The following is a 15,312-nucleotide window of genomic DNA, read 5'->3' as shown; positions in this document are numbered from 1 at the left end:
CTTCCCAGTTATGCATTTCTGCGAAGTATGCACAGTTCACAATAAACATATTTTGCTTCTAAATAAAAGATTAAATCTTTCAGAAGAAGCTCACCAATGTAGAGTTTTCTCCAAAGACTTAGCAGCCAAGGAAAGGGCAGGCAGGCAAGAGCGCTGCTGTGCGGCAAGCACAGGCACAGGCCGTGCCCAGGCCAGCCCTATCCTGGGGCTGAAGGTGGAGAAAAGGCCAATGCCAAGGCTGATCCTGTTCAGAAGACAAAAATGAGCTCAGACAAGCAGCTGTTCCTGTCACTGTCACCTGAGGAATTTCACCCTGGGAACACTGAGAGATGCGCAGTAGATACCATCGTATTCAGCAACCCCGAAAGCACTTACCTTTTCACCCCAGGATGCCCCAACCTTGTGCAAAAGACTTTGTCTCCACTCCACAAGAATGCAACACACGGTTCCTTGTGAAAAAGAGGATGACAAAGGTGAAATCAGTTAATTTACAAATATATATCTCTTCAGCATTTTGCTTTGCTGAGGAAAAAATCCCCTTAAAAGAGGAGCAAGTATCCCTAAAACTTAATGTGGTGACATCCTGGCCCCAGATATTAAGTGAGATGCTAAGTCCCACTAACCAAGGCCATGGGCTCTTGGGCCCACCCACAATATCACGTGTTATGTAACAGCACCACAGACTCACACATTTGAACTTTAGAGCAAGTGAATAATTCCTTACATGCAGTAAGATGAAAGAAGGAAAAGCACACAACTTCTGCAAGAGTCCTTGGGTTTAACAGACACAAATTTTAAAAGCTATTTCAACTTTTCAGTTTAAATAGTAAACAGGTAAATATGTTAAACATTTACATACTAAAACTCCTTCAAAACCCGAAGATGCAGAAAAAGGGGAAGAGATTATGCTGAAGTCAAAAGATCTATACCTGTAAGAAGTCAGTGATCTAACTGCTAATTTGACTGAGATGTAAATGGCATCTGATGATACTGACAATCTAACTGGGTTTCTTTTCCTTGCTCTGACAGGGACAAATTCAGTGATCCAGAGACAACACCCTGACTGGCAAATGCCCTGTGAGGAAGTCGGTGCATTGCTGATCCAATTCAGCAGAGAGCTATCCGACCACAGCAGGCCCCGCATTCACTCACTCTGTGACTCACAGTCAGTCATTAGCACCAAAGTAGACCACCTCCTCGTGCCCACCAACGAGTGAGGCCAACCATCCAAAACCATGTATTTCTGCATTTCTAGGGTAAAGGAATAGACTAAGTTCAAATATTGTTTGTCACTGGACATCTGATTGCCTTAAATCGTGCCTGGGCCTGGCGGCTCACAACTGTAATCCCAGCACTTTGGGAGGCTGAGGTGGGTGGATCACAAGGTCAGGAGCTCGAGACCAGCTTGGTCAAGATGGTGAAACCCCATCTCTACTAAAAATACAAAAATTCACCAAGTGTGGTGGCAGGCGCCTGTAATCCCAGCTACTCAGGAGGCTGAGGCAAGAGAATGGCTTGAACCCGGGAGGCGGAGGTTACAGTGAGCAACCTCACTGCAGTTGCAGTGAATTGCAGTGAGATTGCGCCATTGCACTCTAGCCCGGGCGACAGAGCGAGACTCCATATAAAATATATATATATGTATCGTCCCTGGGCCCTTACAAAGCAAGAAGCTCACAAAGCCTGTCTGTGAGTAGATATATGATTGAAAAACTGTCCTTCCCAAAAGATCATGCCACTTTGCTGCTGTTTCCAATCAAAGCTCTCCAATGCATTCTCCATGTCCAGCTCTCTACTGATCAGTGCAACCCCAGGACCAAGATTATGAACACCGAGTTGGAAGTTTGCTGGCTTGCAGATCCAGCAATATGGCCCCCTGGCTCCGGGGCTACTGTCACCCTGCAGGGTCTCTGGCAGAAGCGGGTTAGTAACAGTGCATGCTGCAGCAAAGGCTGAATAAAATAACGCAGGCCAAGGACTCAGCACCGTTCCTGCATGGAGGAAGAACTCAGTGAGTGTTAGCTATTACTGCAGGCAATGATGACAATGCTAAGGTGGAAATGACAACCGCAGCGATGTTATTAATAGCAACCACATTACTGAGCCAATGGGAGAGCACAGATACGCCCTGAAGCAGTAAAAAATTAAGTAATGCTGAATATTTTTAATGTTCATTTCAGTATAACCGAACCTTTAAAAAAGTGGTCAGCCTAAGCCCCAAGACTCTGCAAAAGCAAAGCCCTCCCCTGACCCTGGCATCCACTACACACACTACCCACCTGCCCAGTGATGACAGATGGGGCTGATCATCAAGGTTTTATGAACAAAAACACCAAGGCACCACTCTGAGAGGACTGCTGGGATTATCTGTGGTATCTGTGGACAAGTATGTCACAATACTGCTTTGCTACCTTCTGGAGTTCAGTAATGTGAATGGGATACTTGTGTCCTGACTTGACACAGCTAATAAACCATGCTTCCTTTCTGTTACTATTCATGTCTCACCTATGACTCCATCTAAAAGCTCATAAGCCTTTTAAAGGGTAGGAGCCAAGACAACCTCCAAGCCTTCCCTGGTCTAAACCACCGCCTAATATCAGAATGTGCTGGATACGTAGTTTTGATTTAGGATGGCAATCTCTGATTGATATGTAGAGTATGTCTACTAAGCATAGTATTTATTAAAAGAACAACCAATGGCACATATGTGTTAGATGGCATGGGTTTCCTCAATTTATAAAGTAATTTTGATGCTTTAGCAGGTGTTTGAAAGTATTTTTAACTAACTGAATTATAAATTTTCTTATAGGTGGTATTCATAACAACAGATCACTTGCAAAAGTAAAAGCCACTTTTGACTTCCAATGTGAAATATCTGTAAAATTTAGAAAGTAGCTGAGCTAAAATTAATCTCTGCACTTGTCAAAGAGGGGTCACTGGGCTACAGCTGTGTTAATTCATTATGAGGTCTTCCTAAACACGGAATGATACTGAAGAACACTTGTGTACTGCAGAGGCACCCCTGGGCAGGACTGCTCACTGCTCAAACATCAGAGAGTGCTGCTGAGTTCAACTCTCAGGGCAGCCTCCTAGTCACTGTTAACAGGTGATGCTGTACAGATACTCCCTTCCAGGATGGCTTTAAAAACAGATGAGAAAACATTTCAGAGTAAACTGAAAAATTCACATTTTGACCAATATTTTAAAATTCACTATTGCATTTTAGTCCCCAAAATTTCTCTAGGAAAGGCATGCAAACAAGGCAAGTAGATTTCCCTTTTCACAGACAAATAAAACTAAACTGAGTTTAGTCAATGAGTGAAATACTTAAAACATTCTGCCTCCAACTCCAGCCATCTTCCTACAGCTACTCACATGGCCCTAGCTAGCACCCCTCAGGGCCTGTGTATACAGGACACAACTCATAGAGGGGCCTCCTCCCCATGACACTCTCCATCTTTGAGATCATAACTCTGGGGATCGTGACCCAGTCTCCCCAGGACTTCCTGGTTCTCACACATCTTGGGGTCATTAATTGCAGGGTTATGCCACTCTCAAAAGTGTCCCTGTTCAAGCCCTAAATCACATGGTCACTTATTTACAACACAAGCCCACATCCCCCAAATTGGACGTGGGACTAAAGGTCTGCCGAGACTGGCGGCTCCTCACACCAGAGCAGATCAACCAAGAGGAACGTGGGGGACTCAGGACCATCCTGACCGCATTTGAACAGAATCCGAATCTCACCATGCAACTCTGCACAGAGGTACACACCGAGAAGAAGGCTTGCCCTTACCCCAAGCCCTGGCCCCAGCCCAGAAAGGCCAGGCAAGAGAAGAGAGAAGGGTTAGGAGGAGCCCCAGGGATGGGAGAAGTCCACCAAGGTCCTGTGTGCATGTCTAGGTAACCTGAATTCATCTGTAGCAGATATGAAATCTCTGTGCCTCTTTACGCTGAATAACAAAGGCAATTCCAGAAGACACCTGAGCTAGACTCAAAACTGATGAGCCCATTTCTATCATTTTTCAAGGGGAAAACCAGTATTTTCTTGAAGAAGGGATGTAGGCATGACATGAGATGTGCAGAGTCACTGTTCCCACACCTACTCCTTCCCTGATGATAGAAGTTGTAGCTGGGCACTTTGGGAGGTACCTCAAAGAGTCCAGATGACCATGAATTGTAACAAAACTCAATCTCACTAGTAAGCAGGTCCATGAGAATCAAAACTACAGAAACATACCACACACACCTGTCAGAGTGGTAAAAATTAAGAAGACAGAAACTTCCAAAGCAGTCAATGCCATATGGGGAGTGTGGTGAGAGCAGGCAGTGGAGTGCCCCAACAGGCACCATACCAACATCACCCACTCACGCTGAAGTGCGTGTGCTCATAGCCAGTCTATCCACCGCAGAAACACCTGTGCTTCTTTACCAAAACACATGTATCAGTGTGGTCAAAGCAGTTTTGCTTATAATTGCCCCAAACTGGAACTGTCTAAATATCCATCACCAGCAGAATGAATACATGATATGGTCAAATAGCAGTGTACTATGGACAGCAACAAAAATGAACAATCAACAACACAGGCCTGCCTCACATGTGATACTGAACAAAAGAAAACACACAAAAATGCATCCTTTGATTGCATTTATACAGTTAAAAAATAGGCACAGCACAGGACTTTGAGGGCAATGAAACAATTCTGCATACCGTAAGGACGGATCCATATCATCATAAATGTGCACAAACTCACACAATGGCCAACACCAAGAGTGCACCCTCGGCCGGGTGCGGTGGCTCAAGCCTGTAATCCCAGCACTTTGGGAGGCCGAGGCGGGTGGATCACAAGGTCAAGAGATCGAGACCACCCTGGTCAACATGGTGAAACCCCGTCTCTATTAAAAATACAAAAAATTAGCTGGGCACGGTGGCGCGTGCCTGTAATCCCAGCTACTCAGGAGGCTGAGGCAGGAGAATTGCCTGAACCCAGGAGGTGGAGGTTGCGGTGAGCCGAGATCGCGCCATTGCACTCCAGCCTGGGTAACAAGAGCAAAACTCTGTCTCAATAAAAAAAAAAAAGAGTGCACCCTCATGGAAATGATGAACTCTGGGTAATGAGGTGTCAATGTGGGGTCAACAACTCTAAGAAATACATGGCTCTGGATATGGATGTTGATAATGGGGAGGCTGTGCACGTGTGGGGGCGGGGCCTATGGGAAATCATTGTACCTGCCCCTCCATTTGCTGTGAATGTAAAACTGCACTAAACAATAAAGTCTATTCAAAAGTTATAAACAAACAAACAGGCTGCAGGGTACAAGTTCAAATGACAAACCACCACAGAGGCTAGCGGCAGGCGCCCACGCTCACACGTGGACACTGAGGAAGCCTTCAGGGACTGGCCCGGGTGAAAGGCACAGCTGTGATGCTTCCCTCAGCTGCACCTTCCTCTGCATGCTCTCCTGCCTGCTTCTTAACAACAAAGGCAAACCCTGATTGTCTTAAAACTCACTGCTGCTGAGCTGAGAGACAAAAGAGTGCACCGGCACTCTCGACCTGAGCTCCCACTAGCACGGTCCCCCACAGGGGAGTGTGGAAAAGGGATTCGTGTCCAAAGAGCATGGACAGACAGGCAGAGCGCAGCACAGCACTCAGGAGTACCTCTCAGAAGGTAAAAACTGACAGAGATGCGCCCACTGCATTTAGGAAGCAGCATAAGAATCTTGGCTTTCTGTCCATGAGATCTGATTAAAATGTTATTTACTTTTTAAAATAATGGTAAAAAATTAATTACCTAATCAAAATAAATGAATCCTGAGAGCAACTATGACTAGAAATATTTAAAGTACCATAAATGCTAGCAACTCCTAGAATAGTACAATTTCCAAAAGGATTGATACATGCTTATTAGGTTTATTCCTCTAATGGTTACAGGTGAGGAGTTCAATCTCCTAGGAATGAAAATACATTATTGTCAGTAGCAGTTGTCTAGTTCAATTCCTGAAGAAAAAGGTAAGTAGAAAACAAAGGGTAAAGCAATTCTGCACACCCCTGCCTCACTGGCTCTCTCACAACTCGGTCCTCAAGGCACCACACTCACGTAGAGGCTTGCCGGCTGCTCCAGAAAACACAGCCATTACCTGGCACAGAAATGCACTGGTTTTCACATTAGTTGGAAATAAGAAAATAATTATTTCATAGAATAAACAGATTAACATTTTAAGATTTGTTTCATGAATGGAAAATGCTAAACATGCTCCCGTGAGGCTAATTTCACCACTTTCAGAGAACATGACTGAAAATGGTTCTCATCAGGGAAGATAATTACGCAGAGGAAAGAATCTCACATTTTCTTCTCAAAACGTGGAAGTGAAAAGGTCAAGTAAAAATAAATACAAAGCAAACTGACTAATCTGGGCTTCTTTTCTCCCTGCACCCAGCTTATAGAGCAGAAAGTTAAAAATAAAAGTGGTCAGACTTTTTCAGAGTGAGCACTGTAAGTCAAAAATAAATGCTCACACCATACTTCCAGCTGAAACGTGACCAGTGGTAGCCCTCACACTACTTTTGGCTTTCCACTAATGTCTATAAAGACAAAAAGAAAGAGAAAACTCCTCACAGCATGGCTGGAAACTACATACTGACATATAACCTCATACATCAAGTTTTCAAAGGAAAATTTCAGGAGCAAATAAATGATTTTTGCTTAAAACCAGTGTGCTTTGGCTTCTCTATCACCAAAAGCATCCAAAAAGAGGGACATGGAGACATTGGTTTCAACAGTAAACCTGGAAACAACCAAAAGGTGCACTGCTAGGTCAAACATACCAGAGCCCGCCCATTTACTCTTAACAAACATTTGAGTGCCTTCCACATGCCAGGAGGATGTGGCAAAAACAAAAGTCTACATCTACACGAAGCCTCCGGTCCCGGGGTGCGCAGAGTGCATGAGCTGAACCAGCACCATCAGGAGGTGGCGACGCAGGCTACACAGAAAACAAACCAGCCTCGAGGCTGATAAGGAAAGGTGGAAACTTTTCCACCTTTTGACCAGGAAGTTAAAATCCAGGTCACAGAAAACAGCCTAAAAAACGGGAAACTGCTCCTGACTTGTTAAACAAACACGTTTATGACAACTTGGTGGTACCACAGAACTGATGGGTACACACACACATGCATGCACACATGGGTGTACAGGAGGCGGGCAGCAGGGCAGTCTGGTGATTCCCCGCGAACCCCAGAGCCTGGTCTGGTCCCAGCTCTACAGCTGAGAGCTGTGCCATCCTGAGCAAGGACTTACTCAAAGTCCTTTTGCCTCCATTGATTTGGCTCCAAAAGTAGAGTCCTAGCGATGCCACCTCCTTCGGGTGCGTTTGCAGGGCCCTGCTCAGGTGATCCAACTCTGGTTGGCTTGGCTTGGGCTGCAAACACATAGCCTTCACGGACGGAGTACTATCCTTCTAACTAAAGTCTGTGTTTAATACGTATCAGGTACCTTCCAGCCATGTGTCTTATGACATCCATAACGAATGCAGAGCCATCCTAAGAAAAAAACTGAAGTGTGGAAACTACCAAAATTTAAAACCACTAGGTTTGGGGATGTGGGTGTGGTGGCTGGAGGGAAGGAGAAACAGCCCAGAGTAATCCACAGTAGAGCATGTCCCTCCTGGCAGGTGCATGAGAATTCAGTACCTACTTCCTAGGAATTCTAGGGAGAGTTACTGTTGTTTTTGTTATAAAATCTATTTCAAAGCACACTGAGAATAAATTTAGAAATTAACAATCATCAACTTTAATGCTCTTTCAAGCTGAAAAGGCAACTGCCTCTTCACTTTCATTTCATACATCACTTCCAAGGAAACATGTACCTGAGAAACAGCACCATTATTACAGTTAGCTAACAACTGAGACTTTTAATTATTTGCAAATCTGTAAGAAATGGTATCTTACTGAAAAGTTCATGGGCCATTTTTAAGCACCTGTCTATGTGCATATGTGTCTGTTCATGCCTTTTTCCCGCTTCCCTAGGATTTTGGGGTTTTTCCCCTCAACTTTTAAAATATTTATGATATGCTACAAAGGTTTTCTCACAATTGGTATTTCTGTCTTTTGACCTTATTGTGTTGTTTTGTTTTTGGTGAGGCAAAAGTTATTTGTTGCTTTTTTTGTTTTGTTTTCCTTGAGACAGGGTCTTGGTGTGCCACCCAGGCTAGAGTGGCACAATCATGGCTCCTTACAGCCTTAACCTCCTGGGGTCAAGTGAACCTCCCACCTCAACCTCCCAAGTAGTTGGGACTACAGGTGTATGTCACCACACCCAAATAATTTTTGCATTTTTTTGGTACAAGTGGGTTTTGCCATGTTGCCCAAGCTGGTTGCAGTATTTTGTAATGTAGTCAAATTCATCCATCTTTTCTTTTATTGAACCTGAATTTTGAGTTACACCTTTACAAAAGCCTTTCCCAACATGTAGGCTATTTTCACCCATGTTTCTAACACTGGAATAGTTTCCTTTTTCACACTGAGTCCTCTGACTCACTTGCAGCCTATTTTTGTATGTGGTGTAAGGTATAAATCCTAATGATATCTTTTACAAAATGGGGTCCAATTGTCCCAAGAACATGTATTTAACAATCGATCTTTGACCCAACAATCTGAGATACTACCTTTATCATACACTAGATATCCATCTAGAGGTGGGCTTATTTCCTCCATTGGTCTGTCTGGCTATTCATGCAACCCCAACACACTATTTTCCATAGAGAGTCTTTATAGTATGTTTTAATATCTAGTAAAGCTATTTTCCTTTTCTTGGCTCTTTCTTTTCTAAGTTTTCTAGGTATTCGTGCTATTTCAATTTTAGAATCAACATGTCCAGTCCAAGAAAAAAAACTGAGTCTTTTTGCTTTCATATATCTATTAGCATCACATTAAATCTGTAAATTGTTAGAACTCACGTCTTAATAACACCAAGCCATCCTAACCAAGAACAAGGTGTCTTTCCACCTGCTCAAGGTGACTCCTGGGACTTTCTCAACTGACTGTTTTCTTCACTTAGCTTTTGAACAATTCTTACTGCATTTATTCCTAAGTACTTTCTCGTTGTTGTTGCTATTGTTAATGGGGTTGTCTTTTCCATAATATTCTGATTTTTTGTGTATATGAATATCACTGACATCTGCATATTATCTTTTTATTTCTACTGGACAGACTGCTCCCAGGTATTCCCAAAAGGGGTAGTTTTATTTCTTCTTTTCCATATTTTATGCCTTTGTTTTTTCTTTCCTTTACTCAACCTGGCCAGTGGATACATTAGGATTCCTTCATATTGATTAACGAAACTGTCCATCTGTGCTTTGTGCAACCTCTTCCTGCCTTGCCAAAGCCCTGCCCTGATGTACTCAAGCCCAGCACCTACTCCTTGCTTTGGGTGATACAAGTGACACAGAAAGAGACAAATTAGCATTCAGAAAGTGTATTCAGCCACATGTATTCTCAACAATACCTTCCTTGCCTTCCTGGCTCGTTTAACTCTACTTTAAATTTGTGTACCTCCCACTAGAAGGACCCTATCAGAGGTAGCACTAAACATGGTTTATAGAAGTACAGTGAGCTAAATATTTTAAGTTGCTTGGAAGTTCCCAAGTCACTCATTATTTGGGGAATAAAAGGGGGACAGCAAAAATCCCAAGGCCTGTGGCTCCCCAGAGTTCTTGTGGGTTTCCAAGTACAGACTCACAGCTGAGAAACTGAGTGCAGGCATCCCAGTTCTTGGCCTAGGCACCCCTTCTGTCTCCAGGTTAAGTATTTAGGATGGCCTTGAAGATATGATGATAAACACCCTGAGAGCAAGGATAAGTTAAATGACAGATGAGTCTAGGCTGCAACATTAAACACAACCACAACCCACATTGAACACAGAGAGCTTTGTTAAATATCATAAAAGGGCTTTAAACTCAGCAGGCAACATAGCCAAGTAGAGAAAGGACCCCATTATTAAAAAAAAAATTAAAAAAAACACCTCCCATGGGATTTAACATGCCTGCTACAAGACAGAATTCAACAAAGGCAAAGAAAGGAATAAGGCTGTGGATGAGGAAAAAGCAGGTTTTTTTTTTTTTTTGAAAGCTTGGTAACACTTGAGAATCTAAGAACAACTTCATCTAGTTGAGAAGCAAACAATCCTAAAACATGACATGACATCAGGGTAGTTTTTGTTCTTACAAAAGAGTTTCTGAACCAGGTTGTTGGTTTCCTTCACGGTTGTTTTACAGAACACAGACAACACTATCACTAGCACAAAGTCTAAAGAGCAAAGAAGCTGATTTCAGCCAAAATTCCTAGACATGGGTATACTATAAAAAGGGGACTCACTCAAGAAGTTCACAATCATAAAGACTAGCCAGTGGTGAGTTTCTCAGAACTTCACCTCTACAGACAGACAAATCATGTTTCCAGTTCCCTAACTTCTTGCAACCAACAATACATTTTCATGAAGGAAGCCAGTCCTTGAAATCACCTACATACTGAGAAATATTCTCATATACGTGTGTGTGCATGAAGAAAATGTAATAAAGAACATAAAAGCAACACAATGCTAGAATGCTTTTAGCTTTAGTGTTCGAAATAATTCCATATTTCCTTAGGGCTGTTATGAGTCTTCTCTCTTAAAATATATTTAATTAATTGTGATCTGAGAAGGAACAGATGGGGACCAGTCAGGCCCAGATGAAGGAAACAGAGAAACCAGGCCTTCCACCACTTGTGTCATACTTTGGCCAAAATGAAACCAAAGCTCCACTAGAAAATCATAAATTACACAAATATTAAAATACAAAGAAGCAGGCTGGGTGCGGTGGTTCATGCCTATAATCCCAGCACTTTGGGAGTCCAAAGTGGGCAGATCACTTGAGGTCAGGAGTTCCAGACCAGCCTGGCCAACATGGTGAAAGCCTATCTCTACTAAGAGTGCAAAAATTAGCCAGGTGTGGTGGCAGACACCTGTAATCCCAGCTACTTGGGAGGCTGAGGCAGGAGAATCTCTTGACCCCAGGAGGCAGAGGTTGCAGCCAGCCAAGATCATGCCACACCACTCCAGCCTGGGGGACAGAGAGAGACTCCGTCTCAAAAAACAAACAAACAAACAAACAAACAATAGAAGCAATGACGCATCTAAAGCACAACAGAAAATTCACCTGGGAAGTAAAGCCAAAGCTTCACATGCCGTCCTTGTCTCCACTTTAACCCTATTAGGCAAGTTTCTCCAACTCAACCCTGTTATCCAACTCTGTTCTCAGAAGATATCAATGTCATAAACATCTAGACCCCTTGTAGCCAGCAAGCACCCCCAAAAAACTTCCGAGAGCAGGTGTGGAGCTGCTCTGTGTGAGGCCACCCGGGGGGCTGCTGCGAAGCTTGCCAGGACAACAGAAGGCATCTGCCGGCCCACGGGCTGCCTAACAGCGCGGGGAAAGTCCCTACTCCCCAGAATGCACGCTTGCGACTGCTGACATTTCCCTGCTTCCAGCCCTTCACGGGGGGAGCTGCAACGCCACGTCTGTCTTATTTAGCCAAAACAGACCACCTCAACTTTGCTAGAGGTTACTGCTAGCAAGTATGACGAGAGTTTCATCTCAACCTTTGAAGATTCTCTCCTTGAGAAACACCCCGGGTTCTCCTGGGTCCGTCCCTCCTTCCTTGTATCTCCCAGCTGCAGGAAGTCCTGTCGCTGCCCTGACCTCCACTGTGTCCCTACTGATCCAATTCTTCTCTGCTCTTTCCTGGAACCCACTCTATCCCAGGAGTCCCCAGCCAAATGTGTGCAGTGGCTACAGCCTCCTTCCCCTGACAATGCTCCTGTATGGGCCCCACTACCCACGATGACTCCACAATCCAAGCTGACAACACCCAGACAGCACCTGACTCTCTCTCTCTCTCTCTCTCTCTCTCTCTCTGTATACACACACACACACACACACACACACACACACACACGGCACCAAAACTAACCACGTTCCCCAGCACAGCCTCTTCTCAGCCATATCACAGATACCCAGATACCCAAGGCTGCCAGGCACAAGGAGAAAGATGAGAAAGGGGAAGCCCAAGTGGAAGGAGAGGGCGCAGTCCTACCTCTCTGCAGGGAACAGAATGCACTTGTGAAACATGCGCAAGTATACGAGCGGGCTGAATACACTGCTCCAGGAGGGACAGCGGCCCCTTGGAGATCAACCGTCACCGACCCCAGCCTGGTTTGATAAGTGTGCCCTGACTACGTAGTGTTCAAAACCAAAAGATATACTGCTTTAGGGTAACAGACAAAGTTAAGAAATCAAAGAAAACTAGTCAAACCATTTACATAAAAGTCAGGAAATATTTATTTGGAGCAGAAGATAGGGATACAAAAAGTGTTTTTTAAAAAACACTTATTTTTAAAGTAAACATTATTTTAGAACAATTTTAGCTTTGAAAAATTGAGCAGATGCTACAGAAAATGCCCACAAACCCCACACTCACTTTCTGTTATTAATATCTTACATTAGTATGTTTTAATACAGGAGTCCCCAACCCCTGGGCCACGGAACAGTAACACTCCATGACCTGTTAGGCGCCCAGCTGCACAGTGGGAGGTAAATGGGGGCAGGCGAGTGAGCTTCATCTGTATCTCCAGCGCTTCCCATCACCACATGACCGCCGGGGCTCCACCTTGTGGCAGATCAGTGAGTGGCAGCATTAGATTCTCACAGGACTAGAACCCTACTGTCAACTGCGCATGAAGGGATCTAGGCTGCGCACTCCTTAAGAGAATCTGATGTCTGATGATAGGCCATTGTCTTCCCATCACCCCATGATGGGATCATCTAGTTGCAGGAAAAAAGCTCAGGGCTCCCACTGATTCTACATGACAGTTGAGTTGTATAATTATTTCGTTATGTATTACAATGTAGTAATAGAAATAAAGTACACAATAAAGGTAATGAGCTTGAATCATCCCAAAACCATTCTCCCAGCCCCTACCTCGGTCCATGGAAAAACCAGTCCCTGGTGCCAAAAAGGTTGGGGACCGCTGGCTTAATGGACTCACCACTGTGAGGCTGACCTGGCCCCTGCTGGGTTGAGCCCCACACCCCCCCATGCTGTCCTCTCTGGAAGGAAGTTGCTCTGCATAGCCCTTGCCTTGGGGTGGGGGTTGTGCTCCACTTCCTGGAAGATACAGCAGCTACAGCAGCTACAGAGATGCTTTGGGATTCTGCTGGAAAAGAAGCTTTGTCTCTTCTCCCCATTTATCAGTCATTTACTTATGTCAGTCTGGACTCATGGATATTTATTTATCTCTGGGCTATAATCCAACACTACTTCATTTTGTTGTAGAAATTGTTCCAGCCTTGGCCACTGGGAGCTCTTTCAGTTGGCTCCTGAGTCCCTTTGATACCACCCATTGATATAGGTGTGGCTATGTTTCTTTCTTGGCATTTCCTTGGCATTTCTGGCACTTGTGTACTTCCTGCCCAGTCCTAGAATCAGTAATTTCTCCAATAAAGAGCCTCACTCTATTTTTTATATGCTCTTTTATGGAACATGCAGCTACATGTTTAAAAGATACAGTTCTAGTGCCATTTGCTGCCCGTCTTTCTGATAACGGCACCCCAAATGTGCTGAGGAAACTGCCTTCTCCTATTGAACTGCCTACATAATTACTTCCAAGAAACCAAAAATTATTTTAAACGCTTGTGCTGATAACAGACACAGACCAAGGTAAAAAAGATAATTCTAGTTAGAGTAAAAATAAGCACACTGGCCAGGCATGGTGGCTCACACCTGTAATCCCAGCACCTTTGGAGGCCAAAGAGGGAGGATCACTTAAGCTCAGGAGATCAAGACCAGCCTGGCCAACATAGTGAGACTCCTTCTCTACAAAAAAATTTAAATTTTTTTTTTAAAAAAGAAGGGTGTGGTGGTGCACCTGTAGTCCCATAGACCCATCTACCCAGCAGGCTGAGATGGGAGGATCACTTTAGCCTGGAAGTTGAGGCTGTAGTCAGCCATGATTATCACTGCACTCCAGCCTGAGTCTCAGAGTGAGACCCTGTCTCAACTAAACAAATTAGCAAGCACAAGATATGCTCAGTTTAAAATAAACCACGTCTGGGAAAACTATGTCCACCACTGTTACTACTCATCCCTTACTCAATTTTAAGCAGCACTCGTCTCCCATGTAACAGTCAGCAAGGCTGGTGTGCTGACACACCCAGCATTCAAAAACTCCAAATGCTTGTGTATCAAGTATATACTATCCAGAAAATTTCATAAGCTTTCTGCTTGGGGAAAGAAACGTTAAAGCTCTAAAGATGGGGAAGTTCACGACAATTTCCAAAAGCAAAAGGAGCAATGATTATTTAGGAAGTAATGCTTTCTTTAAACTCCAGAACAGGAAATGTTACATACTAGCAAAACTCTGACAAGCATTAAAAATGTTTTCTTACATCACAGGTATACTTAATCGTAACTTCAAAGCTTCTAAAACAAAAACTGTACACACACTTCAGGAGGTTTTCCCGTGTGCCGCGAAACAACGGAGCCTGGGGTGTCTGCAGAGATCCTCTGCACCCAGCACTCAACAACTGGCAGCGGGCGTTTCCGCACCTGCTAAAGCCCGCTGGGCAGCTAAGCAGCGCCAGGCGTCAGACTGTCGAGACACAGCCGCCCGCGCGCAGGGAACAGTGAGCACGTGAGCGCAGAACGAGCTCCGGAGCGCCAGGGCGCGCGAGGAGGCAAGTCTGTGTTCCTACCGGGGCTGACCGTTAACAGCTGTGGGCAGGAGTTAGGCCAGGGTGAAGCTGTCACGACCTCGCTGGACAGGACCAGAGAAGACCCCGGGAAACAGACGCTCCAGGCATCGGCCGCGACTGCAGAACTAGCTAAGGGAAAGAGCTGGAGCGCTCGGCCATGGCGGCCCGACCTGCGCCAGTGCTGCTGCTGCTGCTGGTCCTACTCCTGCCGGTACAAAGCCTCTCAGAGCCCGAGGCCACCGCGCCGACCCCCACCCTGACTCCGGGTAGCAACTCATCGGTGAGCAGGCCTCTGCCCAGCATCGAGCTCCAGGCCGGCGGCCAGTGCCCCAAGCTGGGCCCGCTCCTCCTGCTGGCCCCGCTGGCCCTGCGGCCCATCCTCCTGTAGGGGCGCCCAGCCAGCCACGTCTAGGCAGCCGCTGGGACCGGCCTGCCCCATCGTGCAACAGAGACGCCTGAGAGCTGCCCACCTCCATTCCTTGACTTCACTCAGAAATGGGCCCAGAAAACAGAATCCCACCA

General features: G+C 45.0%; 1 protein-coding gene across 13 annotated transcripts in view; it reads right to left on the bottom strand.

Moving 5' to 3' along the window:
- Nucleotides 1–15,312, bottom strand: part of ADARB1 (adenosine deaminase RNA specific B1) — a 139,898-nt gene that overhangs the window by 96,595 nt on the left and 27,991 nt on the right. For 8 of the 13 annotated variants that reach the window (XM_078358773.1, XM_078358778.1, XM_078358781.1 and 5 more), the window contains exon 2: nt 376–449. The exons of the other annotated variants lie outside the window; for them this stretch is intronic. The gene's annotated coding sequence lies outside the window, so the exon portion shown is untranslated. The remainder of the gene's footprint in view (nt 1–375; nt 450–15,312) is intronic. 13 annotated transcript variants of the gene reach the window in all.

Source organism: Callithrix jacchus, chromosome 21, assembly GCF_049354715.1.
Source record: "Callithrix jacchus isolate 240 chromosome 21, calJac240_pri, whole genome shotgun sequence".
Lineage (NCBI taxonomy): Eukaryota > Metazoa > Chordata > Mammalia > Primates > Cebidae > Callithrix > Callithrix jacchus.
Note: the sequence above shows the minus strand (reverse complement) of the source record. Positions and strands in the feature narration are given on the sequence as shown.